This window comes from Tamandua tetradactyla, chromosome 5 (assembly GCF_023851605.1).
Source record: "Tamandua tetradactyla isolate mTamTet1 chromosome 5, mTamTet1.pri, whole genome shotgun sequence".
NCBI classification, from domain to species: Eukaryota; Metazoa; Chordata; class Mammalia; order Pilosa; family Myrmecophagidae; genus Tamandua; species Tamandua tetradactyla.
The window spans coordinates 106,059,685-106,067,199 of NC_135331.1; the positions used below are offsets into that span (position 1 = coordinate 106,059,685).

Here is a 7,515-nt window from a genome sequence, read left to right on the forward strand (position 1 = left end):
AAGTTTTAAGAAACTGTTATGTAATACAAGTTCCTGAAGATGCTTCCCTGCATTTTTTCTAGGAGTTTGATAGTTTTGTCTCATATTTATATCTTTGATCCATTTTGAGTTGATTTGTATATAAGATGTGAAGTAGAGTTCATCTTTCCTTTTGCAGATGAGACATGGTTTTCCCAAAACCATTTGTTGTGGAAATTATTCTTTCCCAATTGATAGAATTTGTCCCATTGTCAAAAAGCAGTTGACCAGAAATGTGAGGGTTACTTTCTGAGCTTTCAATTGGATACCATTGGTCTCTATGTCTGGCTTTTTATCAGTTACATGTTATTTTGGTCTCTCTGGTCTCATAATCATTTTTTCCCCAATATAATGGGCTTATTATTGAAAAAGGACCCTTAATAGAATAGTCCTACCTTAAACCAGAGTAAGAAACTCAAAATAGTTTGCAAATTATATTAGTTTATAAAGATAATTAGAGGACTTCCAGTGGAAAAATTACAATAATCTATTGACATCTACTTTCTTTATCATAAAGGAAGTCCTTACACACTGGGAAATGATAAGTGGTTATTACAGTATATTTGTCTATTTCTGATAGGTTATTTCTATTGGACCAAAATCAGCTCACTTTAATTGTTGCTTAAACTGAACTTTGCAAGGTATTCCTTTTTAGGAAAGCCCCTACTTTTATTTTTAGCCCTTTAAAAAGACCCTGTCAGCTCTGCTGGCCTGGGCTTCACCATGTTGAAGGTTTATTTGAAGATCACACTGATTTTGAACTCGTGGCTGCCCTACAAAGTACTCAGTGTTCCTGAAAACACCCTTTCATGGCAATCATAAAGTTTGCAGTAGAAGAATTTAAAGTTCCTGCAGCAGCAATTGCAATTATTAGCAATGATAGAATAGGACTAAGCCTGCACAGACTGTTGGGAATGTTTTTCTAAAGCATGGTTCAGAGCTGTGAATTTTCTCTCGAGATCGCATTGGATGGTGTTAATGTGTGCTATTTGGAGCACACGAGTATCTTCAGAATAAATACTGTATTTTTGTGTGTGTGTGAAATTGAAACGAGGCTATTTGAATTACTCTGTAAATGCCATCAGTCAGTGAAGTAATGAAAGATGACTGCTGAATCTCATCATGTGAAGGGGATCCTTGCAGCCTAAGGCCAGTGCTGCCAGTTTTCATTGCTGCCTCTCAGCGGCAGTTGCTAGTTCCTTTGGGGTAACTGGATTATCCGGCTATGGTTTATGACTGGAGGATGCTTTTCATGATACGTTCTGAAAACATTTGGAAAATTAAAGTGTACTAAATTGTAATTATTTGTCTGTGGGTTAAATTTTTAAAAACTGTATGGTTCATAGATGGCAGTTTGCTAGATAGCATCTGACTTTCAGGGCTCATAGAAGAGGTGAATTCCTAATTATAAGTAGTTATGATGAAGGTTATAGATTGCCAAGGAACACACATCTGGTTTAAATATTTATCCTTCAGTTGGGTGTTTTATATTTCAAACTTCCCGTGTGCATACAAATTTCAATTTACTATCAAAGTGCTAATTTTTAAAGCTCTTCCTGTAAATAAATTGATATTCCACACCAACTTATTTTTTTTTACATGGGCAGGCACCAGGAAGCGAACCCGTGTCCTCAGGCTTGGCAGGCAAGCAAAATCTTACCTGCTGAGCCACCGTGGCCCACACACCAACTTATTTTAACTCATCCTCTCAATGGTGAGAACTGACAGCACGTTAGAAGAAACCTTTGCTGAGATACGCGTTTCTTTAGAAATCTCTTTTATTACCACCTACTAGAATCCTCAAGAAAATACTGTCATTTTGAGGATAATTCTAAATAGCATTCATGGGGAGATTATTATTTGCAAAGATCTGAAGTTCACAGTAAAGCTTAAGAACATGTTAATTGGAAATGCAGATTTATTCTACTTATTAAAGACTCAGCATTTAAGAAGGCATTAAGATGTCTCCCAAGTGAATCAGAAGCCCGATGATGGGGGTGGTAAGGAGGAAGGCAACAGAGGACCAGAGTGAAGGGGAACCAAAAGCTGAAGGCAAGGGCTTTAGAAAGAGCCAGCTAGGCAGACCACTGCAAAGGGCGTGCTGGGGTGGGGGGCTGCGGGGTAAAGCAAAACACTGGGCATTGCCAGAAGGGGCACAAGGCAATTGTATCAGTCAAAGTATAGGCCTTGTCAACATACAAATTTCAAAATCCTCTCAAGGGAATGCAGAGAAGGACATGCAGAAGGAAGGATTTTGTTTACTGTTACCTCTGCAAGTGCTGAAAGAGGAAATGAATAAATGAAGGTTCCTAGTGATTGAAAAGTAGGACACAGCCTGGATTTCTAGAGAGTTAGCACTTTGAGAGTAAACATTTGTGCTTATTTGACTCTGTTTAGAGCTGGAAATATAGTAGGCATTCAATAAGTATTTGCTCAACTCTTCATGAATCAAGTATCTCTAAGACTGATTTTTATCTGTGGGTGTCTCTTCCCTGTCATAGGTCCTAGTTCAGTGGCGAAAACTTTACAAGAAAATGCAACAGAATCAACCTCTGTAGGGTGGCATTGGTAGTTAAATTTAAGAAGTTATTGTTCATAACTTCAATAAATGAGTAGCAGGAATATGAATTATCAAAGGGGGATATCTTTGCTGATGGAGAAAAGTATACTGCTGATCTTTGGAGAAGTTTTTATTTTTACAAACAATGTGATGCTTAAAGTTTCCTGGTCCTTACAGAGTTGAGCCTCCTTTAACCAGACATGAACACTTAGTCATTGAAGCTTTGGTTTAATTTAGAATCTTCTCCATACTGTTTCTAGCAAAAAATCTGCCTGCTGGGTTACATAAATAAGTATAGAGAGACCTGTGCCAGAAAGTGATTTATATAATAGTCTTTATTCTTTGGTTTTGGAGATTTTATTGTAGAAAGTTCTTAACATTTTTTAAACAACTAGACGTTCGTTAGTAAATGTGATCTGTAAGTTCTTATTTTGTACTGAATATTTTGAAATATTAGTTTTAAATACATTATTGGTACATAATTACATAATTTATATATATGTATATATGCATATATATATATATTTTCTTTTGTATGCTGTATGGTCACCAGCACTGCAGGCGAGAATTCTACTACTGAACTCTCCTTGAACCCCCTATAATCAATATATTATGAAAATACATTTTGCTATACCATAAAAAGGTAAAAATCCCTGTCCATTGTTATCTTGATGGGTCTATTCTGAAGATTGGTTTCTCTTGTCTAGGATTTAGTTGTCTGGGTTTGTATTTGGGCACTGCCTTAACAGCTGGGTTCCCAGTATTTCCCAGTGAAAACAGAGCAGGTACCCATGCTGGGAGTGTAGACCAGCTCGGATGGGCCTCTGTTAGGATCTGGAGAGACTCCTTAAAGCCCTGCAGTTTTCCCCTGCACTTTCTGGCCTGCTCAGCGGATGGAGCTCTTTGGTCACTTTAGTCCTCAGGAGCTAACTTGTGACACCTGTCAGTGTCTGAGTGGGTGGAGCTGAAACTGTGGGGATCTCACTTTGCCAGTCAACATCTGGTTCAGCGTTTGCTGTGTTCCCCTCTGTACTTGGGGTGGAGGACTTCCTCAGCCACCCCTATCTGTAGCCATCCCCAGGTGAGGGTTGGCCTCTCACTGCTGCTTCCCTGAAGGGTAGGGAATGGCCGCCGGGAGCTATGGCCAGAATTGCAGTCTCTGTTGCCATTTTATCAGTCTCTTCATCCTGCATGGACTTGGGCATTGAAACGTCCTTCCTTGTATCCCAGGTCCCCAAACAGTTGATTCGGGCAGTTTCTGCCTGGCTACTTGCTGCTTTTGAGAAAGAGATAGATTTTGCCATTCTCTCCCTAACCCTCCATTTTGGAAGCTGCTCCTTGCTGCTTTTTTGTATTCCACCCTCCACAATGACTTGAGTCCTGCCATGGGTCCCTGTGGACTTGGGTCACCGTGTTTGGACATATATGGGGATCTGTCTCACTGCTTTGAGAGATTTTATAGTATAGGTCCCCAGTGGGAGGTGGGAGGATCCCTGCTACTGCCTCTGGGCACTTTCTAGGCTGTGTGAAACCAACTGGGAGGGAGGAGAGAGGACAGGCTGGTCTGGGACGGAAGTTTCCTACTTGATATTTTTCTCTATTTTCAGTTCAACATTTGTGGAATCCTTCTCTAGTCTTTACCTTCTTCCAGAGTTCTAAACAAGTTAGATTTGTCCTACTTTTAGCTGAATCTTTGAGGAGAGGTTTTCAGTAGAATATCCTACATCACCATGTTGATGACATCACTTATAGTCTTTTATTAACTTTTGATCATTCCATTCTACATATATAATCAATAATTCACAATATCATCACTTAGTTGCATATTCATCATTATGATCATTTCTTAGAACATTTGCATCAATTCAGAAAAAGAAATAAAAAGTCAACAGAAAAAAATTCATGCACACCATACCCCTTACCCCTCCCTTTCATTGATCACTAGCATTTCAATCTAAATTTATTTTAACATCTATTCCCCCTATCATTTATTTTTATTCCATATGTTTTACTCATTTGTTGATAAGGTAGATAAAAGGAGCATCAGACACAAGGTTTTCACAATCACACAGTCATATCGTGAAAGCTATGTCATACAATCATCTTCAAGAAACATGGCTACTAGAACACAGCTCTCTACATTTTCAGGCAGTTCCCTCCAGCCTCTCCATGACATCTTGACTAACAAGGTGATATTATAGTCTTTTTTTAAAAAATTTCAGTTGGTTCGGTTATATTGTTCCCCCTATGATTTTTGTTATGTGTGTTCTCTCTCTTTACTCAGTTTGTCTAGCCAATGGCTTGCCAATTTTATTGATCTTTTCAAAGGACTTACTTTTGGTTTTGTTGATTCTCTCTATTGTTTTTTTTCATGATTTCATTGATCTCTCCTCTAATCTTCCTTAATTCCTTTCTTCGACTTGTTTTTATTTCAGTTTCTCTCTCCCCTTTTTTTTTCTTTTTAGTTCTTCCAGTTTTGAGTTTAGGTTTCTGATGTGAAATCTTTTTTTTTAATGTTAGAATTTAGAGCTATACATTTCCCTCTCAGCACTGTTTTCTAACTTTCTTTGTGATTTTTCTCTTTAACCCAATGGTTGTTAAAAAGTATGTTGCCTAATTTCCACATTTTTGTGTATTTTCCAATTTTCTCTCTCTTATTTATTTCTAGCTTCATTCCATTGTTTCAGAGGTAATACACTGTATTATTTCAATATTTTAACTTTTTTAACTTTTTGACTTGTTTTGTGATCAAAGATATAGTGTATCCTGAAGAATAATCTATGTGCACTTAAGAAGAATGTGTATTCTGTTGCAGTTGGGTTTGTACCTTTCTTCATCTTCCAAATTTACACAGATTACTGATGTATACATTATTTATCCCAATTTTCTTAATATCACATGTGCAGCATTATAGAACACATTAGTTAATTTATGTTTTAGTTTTGGGTCACTTAGAAAAATTTTGCTTGAACACAGCATCCAATAGCTAGTGTTTGAAAACTAGTAGAGTTCATATTTCTAAGGTTTTATTGGCCCTACTGATTTGCAGTTTTTGGTTACTTATATGTTCTGGATCAGATTAACAAAATCCAAAACTTTCTAGAATACAAAAACAGTAAGGATGAAAATCTTATTTTCAGTGTTAGGATTGTATAATTCATATGGTACATGGCAAATATAAATCTTAGCAGCTTTATATGTGTTGTGCTTTAATCCCTATAAAAACATTTATAAAAGAGGTATTATTTTCCAATTTGAAATATAAGGAAACTGATATTCAATAGGTTTAAATCATACTGTAAAGAAACAAACTTAGGATTTAACCCAAAATCTAGTCAACTTCAAATTTCATGTTTGTTCCTTTGAAAATTCTGAGTCACTAATGAAAAGCATCATAATAGAGTAAGAAATACTCCAAGGACCTATTTCTATATAATGAGTTATTGAATTGTTGAATTCAGAAACTTTTATTGGGCACCTCTTCTGTGTCTGACATATTGGACAACGTACAGATGAGACCCAGCCCTCTAAGGGCTCTTAATCCAACTGGGGAGGCAGGCTCTTAATACAAGCTATTATAAGAGTGCACATGGTAGAATGTAGGTTTGCTGGAGGAAGAGGAAATCAAAGAGATCCTAAATACAGGTGTTAAGTTGAGGTTATCTGTGAACGGTAATATTTTACCTTTTCCAGATACATGTAAAAGAGGCTGATTGAGTTTAGACAAGCCCTAAAGCAGAAAGGAGAGGGTAAAAGTGTCCTTTAACATCAGTTTCAGACTGAACAGGTAGTGGAGAGCAGAGAACAGGTTACATTAAGTCCCTGATTAGTAGCTGAGTTCCTGTACGCTCTCTGTCAAACCAGAGCAGCAAGTCTTGAAGGCCCAGTAAGAATGATCTGTGCCCCTTTGTGAGTCTGCCTAGCCAGTCACCAAACCACCATTCTCAGACATCAGGAAAAGCCCAGAAAACAATCACTGAGGATATCCTCAGGTGTCACCAAACACAAAACTGTAGGAAGAACTGAAATTTATGATGTGAAATACCAAGAGGAAATGTAGGGTTTTTCTTTAGCTTCAAAGAAAAGCTGAAATAAGTATAGGTAAAATGTAAAGGCATAAGTAACTGGAATTTCATGATTATGAAATTGATATTTTCCTTGTTCAAATTACACTTATGTTAATATTTTCTATTGCCACTTTGTGCTCTCAAAAAGAGCATGACCTTTTCAACAAGAAGTTTTCCTGGGTTGTTCTCACTGGAGCTGTCCACCTTCTATTTGAATGGCTAAGGGAAAATGGTTTAAATAATGAAAATAAGAATTGCCAACAACTCTAAGATATAACTAAAGATTGGAAGTAAAATTGAATATTATATCATAAAAATGGAGCTATTGAAGTTGCTCAGTAAACAACCTAATGTATCTTTCTGAAGACTTAAAGGACTAGATACAGATATCTTAAAATGAAAACAAGCTATGTACCCGTAAAGCAACTTGCTTCATAATTAATACCACTTCAGCTATTTTTGTCTGGAATTAGTGTGACAAAAAGCTTATTTATATTCCCTTCATTTGAGAAGCTGTTTCCTTCCTGGAAGTAATGAGGTTGGCATTGCTGGTGTGGACCTGATCCAGATTTCCAATGTGCACTTGGAGAGAGGGTTTTTCAAACTGCAGGATCTTCAGATAGTGGTTGCCAGTCTACACTCTTCCACTCCTTAAAGGGACACCTGGTTTGAAGGCTGAAAGCACCAGCATAGTGGTAAGGGGCCTCTAAAAGTAAGTAGCTGACTGTCTGGACACCCCTGGAGATTCTGTTCTTCTGGAAGCTGGCATCATGTTATAGAAAAACTACTTATGCTAGACGCTTATTTGCATGATAAATTGCAGCTGAAAACCCTGTGGTATATTAAATTTATGTAAAAATTATGTTTGCA

General features: G+C 37.2%; 1 pseudogene; it reads left to right on the top strand.

Annotated features, from left to right (window-relative positions):
* The first annotated feature begins 741 nt into the window (after positions 1-741).
* Positions 742-997, top strand: LOC143682668 (ubiquitin-fold modifier 1 pseudogene; annotated as a pseudogene).
* Positions 998-7,515: the final 6,518 nt, after the last annotated feature.